Source organism: Ursus arctos, unplaced genomic scaffold (assembly GCF_023065955.2).
Source record: "Ursus arctos isolate Adak ecotype North America unplaced genomic scaffold, UrsArc2.0 scaffold_5, whole genome shotgun sequence".
Classification (NCBI taxonomy): domain Eukaryota; kingdom Metazoa; phylum Chordata; class Mammalia; order Carnivora; family Ursidae; genus Ursus; species Ursus arctos.
The window spans coordinates 51,000,268-51,020,706 of NW_026623067.1; the positions used below are offsets into that span (position 1 = coordinate 51,000,268).

The 20,439-nt window shown below is 42.4% G+C and overlaps 1 long non-coding RNA gene across 1 annotated transcript in view; it reads left to right on the plus strand.

Moving 5' to 3' along the window:
- The first annotated feature begins 1,873 nt into the window (after window positions 1-1,873).
- LOC113255293 (uncharacterized) overlaps window positions 1,874-20,439 on the plus strand; it is a 303,324-nt gene continuing 284,758 nt past the window's right edge. Inside the window, exon 1 of the long non-coding RNA XR_008957492.1 lies at window positions 1,874-2,088. This is a non-coding gene — a long non-coding RNA (uncharacterized LOC113255293). The remainder of the gene's footprint in view (window positions 2,089-20,439) is intronic.

Consider the following 20,439-nt stretch of genomic DNA (forward strand, 5'->3'; position numbering starts at 1 on the left):
TGATTTAGAGATTTTAAAATTAGACTGACTTCCGCAAAGAAATTGCTTGTTGAGTGTGCTTATTAGTCCCTGCCCTCACATATTGTGGATAATCCATTTATATCGTTCTGAGTACTTGCTTGCAAATATTAGCTTGAGCTATATAAAATTGCTGTTTGGTAAGTGAAAACCTGCCGAGTATTCGTGTGATTCAAGTCATCCTGTTGAGAGACTGATCTCCTCCCTTGCTATTGTCCCCCCTCACTAAGCCACACTGGCCTCCTCACTGTCTTCACAACATCGTTCCTGCCTCAGGGCCTTCGAACTTTATATTGTCTCTGCCTTGATTGCTCTTCTTTCAAATAATGACTCCTGTCCTCACTTTCTTCAGAAATTTCATGCAAATATTACTTTCGCAAAGAGCCTTTATTCACTATGCCGTCTAAAATTTCAGTCCCCAGTCCTGACCAAGTACACATTTTCTAACCCTATCTCTGCTTTTCTTTTCCCCATTAAAGCCCAGCACTATCTTATAGACTATGTATAGCTGTTATTTGAGTGCAATGTGTATCTCTATCTTATAACGCAAGTTCCAAGTGGGTAGGGGTTTTAGTTTACTTTGTCTCCAGCATCTAAAATAGTGCCTGACACACAGTGAACGTTCAACAATATACGCTGAATATGTAAATGTGAAGTAATAGGGAACTGACCATATCCATGGGCCCAGATCTTTGAAAAATACCACATTGGGAATTTTCACTTTGTTTTGTGCCGAAAAAGGCATCGTGGACGTCTCTATAGCCTTGGCACAGAGAGTGAGGGAGAGGCCGAGGAGACGAAATTGTTACCTACTTCTTTCCGGTTCAAAGAGGTCAACTCAGCTTTTGTCTCTCTTATATGTTGGGTTTCTGGTAAGATTTCATCAGGAAAAAGGTTTGTGCAAATCATAAGAGTTTGAAGACACTGATTTGGGATAACGGGGAAAAAATAATGTTTACAAGTCATCATGTAGTTTCAAGCCTAAAATTCTGTGATTATCAGTGTTTGTTCACCACCCCACAAGGCGAGTGTAGTAAGGGTGCTTTTGTCGGGAGTCAGCTGCAGATGTCCCAAAGTCAATGAGCTTCATCTTTGACAGATTTAAAAAAAAATTGTTCTTTAAACAGGGAAGTTATTTTGTTCTAAGAAATTGTACAAAAGCCCCTCTCCCTCATTCCTAGGTTTATTGGTTCATATTAACCAGGTGTTGAAAATCCTTAGTGGGGCAAAGGGGCAACAGTGCTATTCATGTAGTTACTTTTTGCTCGGAAATTGACCTCCGTGCTCTACTAGCCAGGAGCAAGGTAAGTAGGTATGAGGAGTAACGGGTCTTAGTCTACATTCCCCCAAATTCCTGTATTTTAACACATTTCTAAACATATAATGACATGAACATTGTTAAGGCCACAATATAAAGATTTTAGAAGAATCTGTGTGAAGCAAGATGGTGAATCATGCAGAGAAAATAATCAAGAGATGTCTGTTTCTGTTTATTCTCCCAGTCACCTGGCCCAGAACCCTGCCATGTGGCTGCCTCTTGGTCACTTGACAAACTGGTTTTACATCTGAGGGAATACTTGCCACAGATATCCAACCCAGGGTTACACAGCTAAATGCTCGGCAGGGTTAGGATTAGAACACAGATCCCCAAGTGCTGCCTTAATCCCCTGTGTCTCATCATACACTGCTTCCCTCTTCAATGTCCTTCAGAACGGCGATGCACATTGTATGTCTACATTCAGCTGTGCCTTCTTGAAAATGCAAACGTATAAAGCAAACATCAGAAACTCTCACTGACCTATCTGTATTTACAAATTCAAAGGAAATGTGCTAGCCAAAATAAGCATTAGTTAAATCATTAACTCATAATTCTTAGAATAGAAGAGTAATTGACTAATATTTAAGTAATCATAAATAATTCTGAGGATAGAAGAATAACCATTTATCCTGCAACTGTGAACATGTAAGACTACCAGGGGAAAAGTGGATGGGGACAGAAAAAAGTAAAGTCTCTGTGACGGTGACAGCAGGGCGAACGAAATTCTGATGAGTGACGATGAGAGCCTCCAGGTCAGTAAGAAAGAGGGGAGGGAAAGGGCCCAGTGCTCTCATAACATGGAAAATGCAGCTGTTGTAGTGAGATGAGCTTCTCTGAGTATTGTTTTCTTGGCCTTACATTGTTTCTGTTAAATGTAGTGGTTCTTAACCTGTTTTGATCAAGCAGCCTTTTGGTAATCTGGCTAACATTAGAGACTATCTACCCAGAAAAATGCCTGTAGGCACAGTGTTCTCAAAGGCAACACGCAAGGGCATGCAGAAATAGGACCTTCCTCATTTACCCACAATGGCGTTTCATCTCTAGCTCAAGCCTGCCTTCTGCCTGATAGCAGGAACTTCACCAGCTCCTGGCAATTCACCATCCCTCAGGTGACTTCTCCATGATTTGGGCTTTAAAATAACAACAACAACAAAATCATCTGTTTTCTTCCCCCTTCTTCCTTCTGGGGTTTAATTCTAAAGTCTGGGGCACTGCTTCTTGTTTTGGATCTGCCTTGAGCAGGTATCCCGGAGACATCCAGCCAGCACGTCGGCGCTCCCGGTCCTCGGTTCCTTCAGCGCTCGCTTTCCTCGCGGAGGCAGCTATGTCCTCATCGCGCTCCTGCGGTGCAGCCCCAGCTGCTGTTCACTGCCCTGGCTTTGTGTCCTATCTGATTCTCTGTCTCAGGGCCTGGGAAGGTAGTGCTGCTTTCCTGCTTCTCTGGAACTCAGGAGCCTGGGGGCTTGTGCAGGCTCTCTCTGCCCCTCACCCCTGCTCACTGCGCAGACATGCAGCTTGCAGCTCTCCCCCTTTGCGGGTAATCCTTAAACCCCTGACCTCAAGACATAGCTTCTTTTCCAGTCCTTGGGGTGTGGGCAGGTGCAGGACTTCCCACAGCTCCGCCCTTCTTCCAATTCCCTTTCCTCATTGCAGTGTGGAGCTCTGGATGGGACAGGAGAAATAGCTTGGTCATCAAGTATTCTTTGGGGAATTTAAGAATAGGTATATGTATTTCCTTATTTAAAAAAGTGACAGTAAATGAAAAAGTAACAACATTAATTACAATAGGGGATGAGTGGACATGGAGTAAAAGGGAGGGGGAGGTAAATGAGACATCCAAGTGTACATTTTTAATACTTTGGACTTTTAAACCATATTAACAATTTATGTATTCAAAAGTAAAATCAAATGAAAAGGGATTAAAAAGTCAAACCCTCAGATTGTTTATAACAGAAGCAAATAATCCTAACTGTATATCAAATTGATAACATAACAGAAAGGATATTAATTGGATATATTTGAACACGTATTTGTTTACTGGCATATAATCTAAGATAACAAAAGAACTGCAGGGAAATCTTAAGCTATATTTAATAGTCTGCTCTGGGCCATGGTATTGTTATTATAATTCTAAAACTGTTTTGTGTGTCCTTTAGGATAGAATACATGAATCTCTGTACTGATATTGTTGGCAACCAAGATTTTCCCTAGGAGAAGGGAGTTACATGTGTGGGTTGAGGGACAGTAAGGAAGAACTCTGTGGTATTAAATGTGGATTAGAGATATTAATATAAATTCATGATTTTCAAATATCTGTATGTAGGAAGAAGTATGTATTTATGTTATATAAATCCTAGAGAACTAATGCTCCTATTCAGAGATAGCTAGTTAACCATATGCATCACTCTTTCAGGACAGACCTAAAAGCTGATACCCAGTGGCAGTGAGTATTCCTAGCATCCAGATTTTGGTTGTAAATAAAACTGGAATTTCTTAAAGAAACGGCAAATGTGGGGGAGATTACAAAGTGAGTGTTGCACTTCTTGTGCCAGGAAGCAGTGAGGTGTTCATACATGGACTGGATTTTGTCAAGAACACACCATGAATAGTAATGGTTAATACGTGTTAAAAAGTCCATGTTTGGGACCCCTGGGTGGCTCAGTCATTTGAGTGTCTGACTCTTGGTTTCGGCTCAGGTCATGACCTCAGGGTCATGGGATTGAGCCCCACGTCTGGCTCTGTGCTCAGTGGGGAGTCTGCTTGAAGATTCTCTCCCTCTGCCCCTCCCCCTGCCAATAAATAAATCTTAATAACAAAGTTCACATTTCACAGTAATATCCAGGACTAGAGAGGGAGGAAGGGGGAAAGAGAGAGGTTGAGAGAGAATAATTTTCCTTTTTAAAATAGGATAAATGCAGAACAAATGCTAAAACCCCATCACCACTTTGTAATCTCCAACATGTTAACATTGACTTAGGCAAGCATCGCCAACAGATGGTGTGGTGTTTTGGTCGCCGAATTATAGCCGCCAAAGATGTTCACAGTCTGACCCCAGGAACGTGTTATTTGCCATGAGAAGAGGAACTTTGCAATGGGAGCAAGGGTAAGGACCTTGAGGTGGAGGGATTAGCCTGGGTTATTGGGTGGGCCAGGGAACTTGTGAGTGGAAGAGGAAGGCCCGAAAGAGACTTAGGGAGATGGCAGTGTGAGAGGGACTCAGCCCACAGTTGCTGGCTCTGGAGACAGAGGCGGTGGACCATGGGCCACAGGAAACAGGCAGGGAGGGAAATGGTTGGAAGGAGTGAAGCCGTATGTTAACACCTCGTGGCCCAAGTGTTCGTCGTCATTTTCTACACGGCTGACAGTGTTCAAGGTTAAAAAAAATTAGTTAAAAAGAAAAAAGAAAGCCTACACTCTGAGTTAATCTAGACCTGGATGATTTTTCTCATCTTGTACAGAGGAAAGGTGAAAAACAGGAACGTGGACACACACACCGGAGAGTAGCAGGGATGGCGTGAAGCGGTGTTCCAGCCACACATCTGTTGCATGTTTCATTAGATCAGGGTTTAACCCCTGCTGGGCCCTCGTAGCTTTGGCATCTACTGGAGAAAGTGTGGTCTGCAGAAATGGCTCTGAGCATCCAGCTTCGTCTATAGATAGAACAATGCCTCACAAATATTCTGTTACTTTGCAATGCCAAGTCAGCTGTTCTTATTTTTAAGATATTTAAAAACAAAAGTATTCTCCTTCTATTAAACATGTACATGGAGGGTTTTTAAAAATGGAAGAGCCACAAATTTAGAATCTTTTTTTTTTTTTTTCCTGGTTACTTCTTCACTGCTTGTTGTCACCCATCCGCACAGGACAATCTTGATCCCAAGTCTTGTTTCACCAGAAGGACTTCTTTGAGGGTGGTGAATTTGATCTGTTTTGTTCTGTGCTCTATTTTTAGAGCCTAGAGCAGTACACTGTATTTACCGTGTGTCCAAGAAACCCTGGTTTGTGTTAGGAAAAAAAACCCAGTTCTTTCCTCCTGTGTCTCCTTCCCTTCTTCACACAGCACTTACTTCTGACACCAGATATGTGGGTTTTCTCACCACCAAGCAATTCTCTGTGACACCCGCTGGGTGTCCTACGGTTTAATTCAATACTGGCATTACCTACTTGGAGATAGTGTCAAATCTCACAGGTTAAGGACTCAGTCCCACAGGACTGCTCCTCACTTCAGATGCCAGTCCCAGTTAGGAGGTCCCTGGGTTACCCGCAACTTCGGTTTGACTGAACTAGCTACAAGGTCGAAGTTCCCCTAACTTCCTCCCATTTTGGATTCCATTAACTGCTAGAGCAGCTCACAGAATTCAGGGAAACATTTACTAACATTCATCAGTTGGTTAAAAGACTCAATAAAGGATACAGATGAAGAGATACATAGGGCAGGTCCGGGAGAGTCCCGCAGGCAGGAGTTTCTGTCCTCAAGGAATCGGAATGCATCATCCTCCCAGGTACATAGATGTGTTCACCTGTCTGGCAGCTTTTGGAGCCCCATGCTATTGGGAACTTATGGACGCTTTATCAGGTAAACATGATTGATCATTCCTTCCATTTACAACCCTTCTCCCTTCTTAAAAGAATGGTGAGAGGGGGCAGGAGCTGATAGTTTTTTTTTTTTAATTTTTTAAAAATTATTTTTTATAATTTTTAAAGATTTTTATTTATTATTGTTTTCTATTATGATATGTTAGTCACCAGGCAGTACATCATTAGCTTTTGATGTAGCATTCCATGATTCATTATTTGCGTATAACACCCAGTGCTCATTGCAATATGTGCCCTCATTAATACCCATCACCGGGCTAGACCATCCCCCCACCCCCCTCCCCTCTAAAACCCTCAGTTTGTTTCCCAGAGTCCATAGTCTCTCGTGGTTCGTCTTCCCCCTGTTCCGCCCCCTTCATTTTTCCCTTCCTTCTCCTAATGATCTCCCTGCTATTCATTATGTTCCACAAATAAGTGAGACCATATGATAATTGTCTTTCTCTGCTTGACTCACTTCACTTAGCATAATCTCCTCCGGTTCCATCCATGTTGATGCAAATGTTGGGTAATCATCCTTTCTGATGGCTCAGTAATATTCCATCGTATATCATGGCGTGGTCTTTCTGGTGACCAGCCCCATCCAGGAGTCCTCTAGAGGCTGCCCAGAGTCAGCTCTTTAGAACAAATTACCCCTCCCCCACCACCGTCACCCGGGACATGATAAGGGTTTTAGGAGCTCTGTGCCAGGAACTGGGGTCAGAGACCAATATGGATTTTCTCTTATCTCACAGCTTGAACAAAGGCATGGGGCCGAACTGCAAGTAGGGAACCATATAGCTGAGGTGTTGTGTATTATCCATCCACACACACCTAAAATTCTATGTTTTAGAGCCACTGCCCAGCTCCCTGAAGTCCATCCTTCAACTGTAAATTAAAACCCCCTCTCTACAGTTCTTCCTTCCCTCGCCATAATTTTTCTAATGATCTTCTGGTCTTTATTTCTCCATTACTCAACTGTCATTTCTAAATAGGACCCACCAGCTTAACTGAGCACCTTGTTTTGCTTGTATTATTTTTGGGAACACATGTTAAGCTCATAAGGACAGAAAGTACTTCTTACGTATTTCTTGCTACTCTCTCTTCAAATCTGGATCCTGACACAGGGCTCCTTTTTTGTGGGCATTTGTTATTTTTGGCTCTTCCAGTTCATTCATTCCTCCTCTCATGGAAATAACATCCTGCTTTCGCTCTGGGAAATTATCTCACCTCCATTATATGGAGAACTGTGGGTAAAACAATGAAGTTGTCCTGCCCTCTCGTAGCCAAGTTGGGGAGAGGGAGTCTGTGAGAAAAAAAAAGGTTAGCAGCTAGACTGCAGTCTTCCTCAGCATCATAATTACTTGAGAAAAGATAGACCGCTGTCAAGCTTCCTCTGATACCAAGGAATTTCCTCATCGCTAGTAAATGAGAATCTTTCTAGGGCTGCTATGAGTGGATTGCTGACCCATGAATATTCTTGCACACTGTCCTCTGTTGTCAGGATAATTTATTGTGTGACCTGTAATTTTTGATATGTAGGTGCACAAAAGAAAGGAGCTAGGCAGCCTCTCCTTCAGCCCCCCAAGGACAGTCAGTGGGCAGGACATTTCAGCCGAGGGGCCCTAGACCCTGCAGTTTTCTTGTGCTTATGTGATTCACACTCATGTCAGTATTTGTAAATTGTATCCCATGTAGTGATTGGGGCATCAGAAGACATGTGTGAGGTGTCCAGTGTCTCCATGAAATTGTTGTCGCTGCTGTATCCTTTCTGAGAGCTATGTAAACTTAGTGTGAGGTCAGCCTGTTGTACCCTATGCATTTGGTTGACACTTCTGCAGCATGTGACCCAGGCTCAGTCAATGACACTTGCTCCTGAGACTCTGAATATTCGGTTGGTGGCACATGTTCTAAATGGATTTTTTTTTTTTTAATTTTGCTGCCAGCAGAACACTCTGACGAAACAACAGATTTCTTGTTCTCTAGACTTCAGTGCTACTTGTGTTTCTATTTCCAAACTTTCCCATAAATTTTGTTAGTGCATTCTTTCCAGTGACTTACTATTTACTGAAGTTAACCAGAGATGGTTTCTGTTGGCTGCAACCAAAGAATTCTGACTGATAGAGCAATGAATAAAGTAAGTCTTTGATACATTTTAATTATATGGTTAGTGTCTCCATTAATTACTGCTGTGTAGTAACCACCTCTAAACCTAGAGCTTGAAGCAGCGACCATTTATTTAGCTCACAGTTACACAGTTCTGCACATTAGACCGGGTTCAGCTGGATGGTTCTTTTGGTCTCAACTGGATTTTCTCATGTTTTCATGATGAGGTGCAAGTCAGTGGGGCAGCTTTACTTCTGGAAGTTGCCTGACCATCTGTAAAGTTGTCCTGGTCTTGCCCCATGGTGGCGGTGGGGTCTCAAGAGAATGATGGATGAATAATGGGTTGAATTATGTTTTCTCCAGACTCCTATGTTGAAGTCCTAACTCCTAGCATCTCGGATTGTGACTCTATTTAGGGACAGGATCTTTAATGCAGCTGAGAGGGTGGGCACTAATCCCATCTGCCTGAGGTTCTTATCAGAAGAGGAAATTTGGACACAGACATTCAGGGCGCACACACATAAAGGAAAGGCCATGTGAGGACACAGCAAGAGTACGGCCCTCTGCGAGCCAGGGAGAGAGGTCTCAGAAGAAAGCAAACCTGCCAGCATCTCAATCCTGGACTCCTAGCCTCTGGAACTGGGAAAAATGAATTCTGTTGTTTAAGCCACCCTGTCTGTGGTTATGGCAGCCTTATCAAACTAATATAGGCTGCATATAAGGTCTTTCGTGGCTTATGCTCAAAATGGATACATCACTTCACATGCATTATATTAAACTGAGTCACAAGTCTAGCCCAGCTAGGCACTTACATTATTAATGGGTGTAAATATAGAGAGGAGATTAATCATGCTTGTATTTGCAAAATACCTGTCACAGTAGTTTGAATGGTAAGGAAGCATACAGAACATAAATAGATATTAATGTGGGAAACATTGTTAGGTACTTTAATCTTGAATTGAAGTGTTTTATATAAGGCGCATTTCTATTTCTTAGAGTGTAGTAGGCTAACTCATGTTTATCCCATAGCCTGTGCAAGGAAATAGGGCCACCAGCTTCAAGGAGTCCCTACTCTTTGTAGTATGAACCAGAAGGTCTTGACAAATGACCAGAAGGGGGAGGGGAATGGTAGTCTTTCCTTGACAGATCAAGTTACATCATTAGGTCTTAAAAATTAGTTCTCCCTACCCACCCCTCCCCTCCCCTCCCCTCCCCTCCCCTCCCCTCCCCTCCCCTCCCCTCTCCTCTCCTCTCCTCTCCTCTCCTCTCCTCTCCTCTCCTCTCCCCTCTCCTCTCCTCTTTCTTCCCTCCCTTTCTTTCTTTCTTTCTTTCTTTCTTTCTTTCTTTCTTTCTTTCTTTCTTTCTTTCTTTCTCTCCCTCTCCCTCTCCCTCTCCCTCTCCCTCTCCCTCTCCCTCTCCCTCTCCTTTTCATCCTTCCTTCCTCCTTTCCTTTCCTTCCATCCTTTCTTTCTCTTTTACTTTCTCCCAAATAAAACTTAATTTCAGTGAGAGCACGAGGGGACACTGAAGTACTCCTGAGGCCACACAGAGGTGCCCAGATGGGTAGTTGCCTTGCACAGTGCTGGCTGTCTTGCTCATTGCACACCAAGCTCAGTGAGTGAGCCCTGCCTCGTCTTCCCATCCTCACAGCTACCAGGTTTCTTCCCTCTGTCTGCTTTCCCATCTGTACTCTGCCTTCTTGCCCCTGCCTCACATTTTCTAGATCTCTTCCTGGGATTCTTAATCCCTCTTTACCTTTCTTAGGCAGAACAATTTAGTTATATAACAGCTCTAACTTCAAACTCTGATACGCCCACTCACTAGTTTAAACTGCCTACAGTAACATCAAAGGCCATTATATGAAGGCAAAAGTTTTCTTCTGTTTAACAAATAGAAGTTCTTCTAAATACCAGAATTCACTTTCCTCAGAAGGCAATGGGAAATAAAACATTTACTGTGAGAAAATTTCTATAGTAAGATACAAAATAAGCAATTTCGTACATGGTCAGCATCGGATTGGGGGCCTGTTTACATTTTTCCATTTCATAAAGACGTGTTTTAGTGTGTCACCGTGAGTTAAAATGATTCCCATGGTACTTGAGCATCCCTTCTAGAGTGGAGTCCTGGAGGCATTGAACTTGTCCAACCCTCAATACACCCTCAGTTAACCATATCTGAAGAACAATCAGTGGCAGCATTAATTGGAATATGAAAGCTTTAAGCTATATCTGCCCCTGTTGCTGGAGCACTCAGCCCATCACACTGGCTACCCTAAGTTATTCTGGAGCCAGAGAGCTGTGGCTTGAAAACATCACCAGCTTTGTACTAAAATGGTCATTAGTTGCTATAGGAATAATATTTTGGGACCTAACATTACCTTAAGATAATTTTGATTTGCTCACATTTGGAGGAATTAAAAAGGATATCAACACAATTTTTCATTTAAAAAATACCTCTCGAAAAGGCGTCCCTTGAGAAACTTAAGAGCTAGATTACTCTCTACCTTGTATCCTGCACACAAAAAGCATCAGGGCCATCTTGGAAATGTAAAGAAATGACTTAGACAGACACACACCATGCCTGCACACACGCATTATTGGGTAGTGTAGGATGCTGACAAGAAGAGGGATTTGAAGGGTATTATTTTAAAACTAGCACTGCATAAAATATTAAACTGTGTGCCCATCTCAGTCTGACTTGGAACTTTAATTACTTCGTGATTTTTAGAGAGGACTCTGAAAATTCTGAAGACCCAGTGACTTTTACCTCATCAGATTCTTTTGGCATCAGCTGATCTTATGCCCGTCGCTGCTGTGGAACCCGCTCTGTGCAGATGCACCCTGACCACACTTCACCTCAGGCCTCTAGCTTCCTGTACCAGGGCTGCCCGGCTGATGCTACACTGTATGTGTGTGTGTGTGGGGGGTGGTGGTGGAGGGGAGGTGGGGGGGGGCTGAGACATTGCAGGAACTCAGAAGTGCAGGGAGTTCAGGGTCTTGCAGGATGAAATAAGAAACCATATGTTGAATGAATGCTTCCTCCCTTTTCCCCTCCTCCTCTCAGATGGTCCTGAAGTGCATTTCGTGTGACCCCTCAGGAGGTCCTGTGAACAGAGCAGCCAGTTTCTCCTGCAGTAGCCACCACCATCATGCATCTTTCTGTTGCTTCTCCCAGCTTTCTACTTCATTTCACTGCTCCTCATACCTTCTCCCTGGATCAGATTCCCTGAGAACTTGGTCTTTGTTTCCCACTCTATTTTCTGGGAACCAGAGCTGACATACTCATCAAAAAAGAGGATAAGATTGGGAAAATAAGAAAACTTTAAACTCAAACTTTGCTTACTTGGGAGTGTCTTACGTACAAGGGGGTAAACACCTATTCCCCCTCTAGGCAGCATTTTTTGAGATATTAGAAAAGACTTGATATTTCTATTTTTTCCCCGAAGACTGACTAAATTCGTAAGTGCATTGGAAAATAAGAAAAATGTGGAGTTCCTGGAAGACAGAAAGCAGCTGAGATTCTATTGCAAGGCAGTCAAAAGCAGAGAAATTCATGTCTCAAGATCCATCTCAAACTTATCCGTATCTTTCCATCTCCACTGTCACCTTCTTAGACCAAAGCCCCTTCATGTCTTACTGGGGTTCCTCCTGGTCTCTCTGCTTCACTCTTGTCCTCCTACAATTCCTTCTCCATGTTCTACACCCGACGGCTTTTACCATTACTGTTCTTTTTGCCTAGTATGTTCCTTATCTACTTCTTCCCATGGCTGGCTCCTTCTCATTTTGCAGAGCTTTCTCAAGTTGGAGGGCCTTCTGATTTCCTGATCTATTCACCCTCTCTCTCTACTCACCTCTGATCACCCTTAACCCATTTTTCTGTTACTTCCTTCCTGGCACTTATCAAATCTGTTACGATGTTGTTTTTGTTTGCCTCCACGCCAGTGGATGTTTCTCCCATTAGAGTCTCAGCGCCATGAGGGCGGGGACCTGGTCAGGTATCTTTACTGCCTTACCTGGGCTTGCAGCCCAGTTAATGATACACAGGGTAGAAAGAATGACACTTTCCTTCTGACTCTTCATTCAGCCAACAATCTCTTTGCCGACTGTTGAGCTAGATATTGGCAATCAAGAGGAATAAGAGAGGACCTGCCTTTGAGCAGCTCTGAGTGGAGAAAAGCGTGTACTTCCGATTTTCTGATTCATAGTTTGGTCATTTGTGCCACATATTTTATTTTTACTACTAGACTTCAGCATTCTGAGTGCAGGATGTCAATCATCTTTGTATTTCTACAGAGACGAGCATGTACCAGGAAATTAAAATAATATTTTTGGAAAGCACTTAAAAAGTTTTGAGGGAGCTTTATAAACATGATTAATAATAATTATTATTATTAACTGTCCAGTAACTTTTTAATAATTGCTCATTAACTATTTGTTGTCAATGACTGGATGAAGAGGAGGAGTATCTACCTGAGAGTGAGAGGGAGACAGTGATGTTGGTGAAAAGGTAGCGTCAGAGTGGATGACAGGCGAAGGAAGCGGAAGAAAATTGGATTTGAAAGCCAAATCCTGTATTGCTATGAGGATACTCTACTACTGCCTGTTTTCTTTCCTGGGACTTCAGAATAATTTAGTAATAATTATTTCTTTACATGTCTACAGGAAGCTAAGAAATGAGTCTGATGCAATTTTAACACCATAAGAACAGAAAAGCTCACAAACCATAGCATGTTCCTCTGCTTGAAAATTTGCCTCATTATTTTCCAGCTTCAGCCCAAGAAGGTCACACAAATTAATTAAAAACATACATCCAGCGGCATTCATTTAATCGTGATCTTTTGGGAGAAGGCAGTCGTGTACTTGTTTCACCGATGTAAGCTGGGTAGCCTGGAAATTTGATATACCTGTAATTTTATTAATTTTTAATGAAGACCAGTATAAATAATGCATTTCCTGTTGTGTTTACAAAGCCAGAGGGGCTCAGTATAGTCTGAGATAGTATCACTGCCTAAGACAAAGAAAACTCTAGCAGCTCATTACTGGGTAGTTTGCCAAAAAGGGATCTGGCTACTATTAGTGAATTTATAAAAATGCTGTCTCTGTTTTGACACTCTGTAAATACAGTTTGATGATGATGATGAAGTGGGCTGTGGGATGAAAAGTCCCTGTAAGGTGAGACCTGGTGCTTTTTCAGATTGGGCATGTCCCCCAGATGTCGCATACACTTCAGAAAGAAAATTAAAGGAAATTTCTGTGTGTGTGTGGTCCCATGTAAATCCTCACCAAATCAACTTCAGCATAGGAGAGTTTTAATAATCAAATGGCTGGGATGACCCATTCTGTAGATATCAGTCAGTTTCATTTCCCAGTCAACCCTGTCATTGCCCAATAGGCACATGAAGAAGGTGGCACGATGGCAGCAATGAGGGTTATGCATGAGCTCAGCAACATAGACTTCCATTCACTATTGCTGACTTTGTGATGGTCACCACTGAGTGCCCAGTCGGCCAGGAGCAGAGCCCAACACTGGGCCCCTTATATGATACCATTCATTGGAATGATCAACCAGCTCACCTCGTGCAAGTTGATTCCATTGGACCACCTTTATCAGAATGCAGCCATGCTTTGTTCTTACTGCAATAGACATTTACGCTGCATACAGATTTACATACAGCATTGCTTCTGATAAAGGAACTCATCTCAAAGCAAAATAGATGTAACGATGGGACACGGTCATGGAATTCACTGGTAATCGTACCATGTTCCCCACCATTCTAAAGCACCTGGCTTAATAGATGGGTAGAATGCCTTTTTGAAGATTCAGTTATAGAGCCAGCTAGGTGGCAGTACCTTGCAGGGCTGAGGAAAAGTTCTCCAGAAGGCTGTATGTGCTCTGAATCAGCATACAATATACGGTTCTGTTTCTTTCATAGGTAGGATTCATGGTTCCAAGAATTAAGGGTGGAAATGGGAGTGGCACCACACACTTTTACCTGTAGTAATCCACTAGTGAAGTTTTTGCTTACTGTTCCTGTGGCTTTATGCTCTGCTGGCCTAGAGGTTTTAGTTCCAGAGATAGGAATGCTTCCACCGGGGCACACTACAGGGGTTCCATTGGACAGAACTTTAAGACCTGACCGTTTTGGACTCCTCATGCCTCTGATTCAGTAGGCAAAGAAAAGAGTTATAGTACTAGCTGGGGTGATTGATTCTGTTTATCAAGGGGAAATTGGACTGCTGCTCTATAAGGAATATAAGGAAGAGTATGTGCGGAATCCAAGAGGTCCCTTAGGGGATCTCTTAGTATTACTATGTCCTGTGAATAAGGTCAATGGAAAACCACAACAACCCAATTCTGGCAGGACTACTAGTGGCCCAGACCCTTCAGGAATCAAGGTTCGGGTCAGTCTGCTGGGTAAAAAATCATAACCAGCTGAGGTACTTGCTGAAGGCAAAGGAAATACAGACTGGGTAGTAGAAGAAGGTAAGAAATATCAACTACAAGCACATGACCAATTCTAGAAATGAGGACTGTAATTGTCATGAGTTATTTCCTATTTATTTTTTATGAATACACTTGTGTGTATATATACATATATTAAGTAAATGTCTTTTTTTTCCCTCTCTTATTCCCTTATCATGTAAGGTAAGATGCACTGATGTGATATCAGTATTTATGTATCGTTGATTCTACACCACAGTATTTAAGTTACAGAATATCAGTAGAAGAATAAACATCACTCAAGGACTTTGCCTCCTCTTCTGAGGAAGATATTAGTACATTTTTGATTATACATGGGACAGTTGTATCATGTTAGGTGGAATTATGACCTTGCTATTGTCTTTATCTGGAGATGAAGTATGGCTTGAAGAGATGCATATGGTTGCCAGGTTGAAAGGGATAGACTTGTGATGGTTAATTTCATGCGTCAACTTGATTGGGCTAAAGGGATGGTCAGATACCCGGTAAAACATGATTTTTGGGTGTGTCTGTGAGGATGCTTTTAAATTAGTAGACTGAGTTGAGAAGATTGCCCTCCCCAGTGTGGGTGGGCCTGAATAGAATAGAGGCAGAGAAAGGGTGGATTCACTTTCTCTGCTTGAGCTGAAACATTCATCTTCTGCCCTTGAATTGGTATTCTTGGTTCTTTGGCTTTTGGACTAGGAACTAGGACTTACACCATCAGGGCCTGGGTTCTCAGACCTTCAGATTCATATTGAATTATACCACCGTTCCTGGGTCTCCATGTTGATTACAGCTGGTAGTGGAACTTCTTAGCCTTTATAAGCCAATTCTTATAATAAATCTTTACACACACACACACACATACACACACACACACACACACACACATGAATTTATTTTATATATAAGTGTGTGTGTGTATGTGAGACATATTGGTTCTTTTTCTCTGGAGAACTGTTACTAATGCAATGTGTGTATATGTGTGTGTGTCTGTGTGGTGTTTATGGAGCTAATATTTGATATAAGAAAAATCCCACTGAAGAGTACAGAAACAAAATGTAAATAAAGAATAAAAATTAATCCTAGGGAATAAATAAAAGCATATTATCCAGGCCAGAATTCATATCTGGAAGAATAATAAATGGTCATTTGAATGAAAAGAAACCGAATACAACCTAAAAATTTAAAATGTGGGGAAAAAGTGCATTCTTTCTTCATTCATTCTGTATTCTTCCCAGGTGATTTCATTCACTTCCAGCATTTCAGCCCAGATGTCAGCATACACATGTTGCCTAGAAGAGAAATTTTTAACAAAAGTTTACCAGATAATGTTCTACCTGTGGCCCCTTCACCTGAGCCCCATATATTCAGCCACCTCTAGATAATCCCTGTGGGTACTCTAGCCCCTCACATTCAGTGTACCCCCAAGTGGACCCATCCATTCCCTTTGAAACCTGTTCCTCACTGTCATCACTATCCAACCAAATCTCCCACAGTAAACCCCAGAATCATCCTCTTTTCCTCCTTGTCATTGGCTCCTCATGTTTGGTTGTTCATGGAATCCTGTTGCTTCTCCCTCAGAACACTCATGGATGCAAGGCTCTCTCCTCTCTACCCCCCTTCCCACTGCCTTCGGTCAGATGCTCATCCGTAGGTCTGCCTTCATCCAGTCCTTCCGAGTTTCTCTTTATTGTCCATTATGCTGCTAGAGCCGTCCCCCACTCTGCAGGCCTCAGGTGACGCTCAGACTCCTCATCGCGCCATACAAGGCCCCTCACTGCCAGGTCCCAACATACCGCTCCCCCTTCTTAAAGCCCAGCTCCTTGGAACTCACTCGTTGCCCCACCAGCTGGCTCTTCTGCACTCCCACTTATTTGTATGCCAGCTGCCTCTGGCTTGAATTCCTCTGTCCCTCCTCCTACATCATCCTCGCAGCTGCCTCTGAATGGGCGTCTGTCTTGGGCATTGGTTACGAGTATGGGCTGGGAAGACAGTCTGGGTTGAAAACTTCCATTAACTTACAGTGTGATCTTGGGCAAGTCACTTAACTTCTCTCATTTTGGTTTCCATGTCCATCAAATGGGAAGATGAATGCTGGTTGTTATGAGAATTAGATGGTAAAATAATGTGTAAAGCTCCTTGCCGTGCTCTACAGCACTCTTCACAAGCAGGCCTCCCCCCCCCACCCCCCGTCTCAGCACACAGTCAATATGCTATAAAAGTTAGCTACTATGACCAACATTTCTTAAGGAAAAGTTAAGTCCTTCTACCACTGAGGTCTCTAAAGATGGCGGCTCCGGTGTCTAGAAAATTTGCTTTTACTTAGAGGCATGAGTGAGGTCCTGCATTTCTTGGAAATTACTACGGGAACCTTCATAGTTAAGACAAGAAGAATCATCTCTTTTTTTCTTCAGTGTCTTAGGTGCTGGTGATGCAAGGTGACTAGTTTCCTGAGCCAGCCTGATGCACCTAAAATACAAAATTCAATTTTTGTTTCCTCTGGTCTTCAAACTTTCTCAGCCACTGGAGAAAAATCCATTAAGTCCTATGGATGTGATGTTCAGTCTTGAGTAATAGGCACTCTTTCTGCCACCTAAGTCACACACTGAGTCTAAATTCAGTAGAATTTCCAGTCTAACACACAACTAAAGGCCTAGACTTGATTTCATGTTACATCTTTTCCTTCTTCCAATTCTGCCTGCTTCAGGCTGGAAGCCTACAGTGGGAAAGTGAGTGTGATGCTGGACGATGAGGAACAAAGTACAGCCCTCCTTGCCAAGGAGCTCACTGGCTTTTAGAGGGAGAGACAAATTGGACCGCAGTGCGATATGTGCTGTGATAAATGTATGCTTAGGGGCATATCGAAGCAGAAGAAGGGTGCTGAGATCAAGCCGTGAGAAGGAGAAGGCTCCTGTAAGAGATGAAACACAACCAAAGCTAGATAGTTTCTGACGGGGGATCTGTGCAAGGCAGGGAAAGGATGATGAACCTAAGTGTCACTTGTCAAAGAGATGAGCTTTGCTGTACAACCCAAGGGAATCACTTTTGTTATTTGTGCCAGTAATCACGTCTGTCCACATAACGTAGGAATGGGGTATGCTTTAGGTATGGATTAGATTAGATATGGAAAAGATTGTGGGTTACTATTGGGGGTTCTGCCATTTATTAGCTGCATGATCTTGGGCAAGTTGCTGAACCTCTTTGAGCCTGAGTTTTTTCATCCAAAATGGGAAGATTATTACTCAGTTCAAAGAGTATAAATTTAAATGAGAAAACACATCTGTGAAGTCCTTTGTACTGAGGCTGGCACTTAGTTTGGGCTTAATAATTATTAGTTTGCTTCCTGAAACTATCTCACTCACTGCTTTTACTTTAAACTGAGGGTAAATTGAAGGAGCAAAAGCTGTTCGGCAGAATCAGGAACAGCATTTTTAGGCATGAGACAGCAGGAGCCTGAATTAGCGTGTTGGTGGAAATGGGAGGAAAACCACATACAGGTGGAAAACACTGTTTTAAAGAGTCAGAGAAAGAAAAATCCATATGATTTCACTCATGTGGATTTAAACAAAACAAACGAGGAAAGAGAAAGAGAGAGAAGGGGACAAACCAAGAAACAGATTCTTCGTTATAGAGAACAAACTTGTGGTTGCCAGACGGGAGGTGGGTGGAGGGATGGGTCAACTAGGGTGATGGGGATTAAGGAAGGCACTTGTGATGGGCACCAGATGACGTATGGAGGTGTGGAATCACTAAATTGTACACCTGAAACTAATGTTACACTGTATTTTAACTAACTGGAGTTTATATAAAAAACTTTAAAAATAAAAGAAACAGACTAGCTGTGTCTGTTGTGAGTGTTAATTTTCCACCACATTTTGCCCACTCACTGATGGTGTTTGTTTGGGCTGGCTTCACAGTCCATGATCATTTTCATGGTATTTTAAATGTAGCTTTGTACACAGTTTGAGATCTCCAAATAGAGGTTTTTTCCTATAAAAAATGATTTCCTCATTAAAATGAGCTGCCGCCTGGGATCTTATAACCTAGGGGCATCATTACTTTATTAGTTGAGCCAGTAATTGTTGGGGCAAGATTACCTCTTGTAAATAGACGGTGTGTGATTCTTACTTGCTTTTGATTTCTAACACAGGTTATTTTGTTTTAACTGAATTGGATGTCTATTTATTTGGAGTACTCTGCCTAGGAAGGTAGGGGCTGTGAATTCATTCCAAATAAAGGAGAATCATCAGATGAAATGGAGGGAAAGTGCCACCAGAGGAGTAAGAACGCCCTGGTTTGTTTCTGGCTCTGTCACTGACTCACTGGGTGACTGGCAGGAGCTTCGTTTCTCTGATAAATAAATATGGGCCACCTTCTGGTGAAGCAGTTGCTAGTGTATTTTCTTCCCTCCCACCTCTTACCCCTTTGTCTACCCCATTGCCTTTTACCTGTTCACACCACTAAGGCTTACCTACTGCAGAAGTTTAAATATAAGTAAGGGAGTGTGAGCCTGTGGACCCGATTGTATTATTGGTCCTTTCTTCTTGTGACCTGTTGCTAATGCAAAAACAGAATTTCTTTTAGTGACTTTGATCTAGAAACTATTATTATTCTTAGTGAACAGTATTTCACACAGATGATATCATTTTAAAAATCATGGATATTTACCAGTATTGTTCATGTTTACTAATGACGCTGTCAGGGCTTTGGATGACAGAGTAGCTTGAAGCAAGACAATGTTTTGGGATAATTGTGTGTTACCTGTTGCTGGATTTGTTCAGCACATAGGACCATTCTGGGTACACAGGAGAGAGTCGGTAAGTGGTGTGAACTGAATGTGAAAACAAGCAAGTATTCATTTCCTAGTTGATTGCTTTAGTTGTGATTTAATTTAATTTCTTTATACCAAAGTAAGTGAACATCTAGTATCCATATGGAAATTTAATACCGTGACTATGCTATAAAAACTGGAATGGGAAACTGAAGTATTTTGGAATACATCCTATATAAAATCATACCAAAAATGTTTTCACTGAATGTCAAGAAATAGGGTCCTGTTGTAAGATTTAGTATACAGAGAGCTGTCCCAACCCAAATATGTGCTTTTAACATATATTTTCATGATCCGATCTTTAGAAGAAGAGGAAAGCTTTCTTAGTTAATAGTAGCGACTGAGAAATTTATGGCATTTAAAACAATCTTGAATGCCCCACTCGTTAACAACTTCTCTCTGTTTACTCTCACCAAATACCATAGGAAGTTGGGACATGACACTGAGTTAATTATGGGTGCAGAACTTTGCAAAATAACATTGAGTTGAAGACAGGTTGACATTTCCAGTAATGTTATGGGTCAGAAAGGTAAGCTAATTTGGACTCATGTAAATCTGGAAAGCAGCTTTATGTTTTACTCAGTAGAAGAAAAAAGCAATCCCTAGAGTCACACTGCAGCACGGCATTGGAAGGGCCCTACAGGCCAGCTGGATTAGCTGCAGCTCCTCTGGTCAGATCTGTTGGTTCTAGAACTCCAAGGAGCGCTTGACCTGGGAAGTCTACGCGAGTTACAGAAGCACGGGACCAACTGAAGCATTTTGAGCCAAACAGTCCCATCTAGCCAGATGAATCTGCTCAGTTCGCAACTTCCTATCCTCAAGGTGCCCCTGTGTATACTCACCTGTGTGCATGTGCCCAAGTGAACACACACACACACACAATGGTATGCAAAGAAAAGGCTTGAGAATATGAAAGCCTGTGTTTTTGTGTCTTTTCTACTACCTAATAGCTCTGTGCTCCAGGGCAGAGCACCTCACTGTAAGGTAACTGCCTGTTGCCCTCTGGATGCCCTTCCCACCCCTTCTCTAACCCCTTTCTGTCCCAGGTGGCTGAACTTTATGACTGCGTCAGTGGCTTCCTAGATTTCTGGTTTCCTCGTGGGTTTGGTAAGGGCAGTTCCCCAGCAGG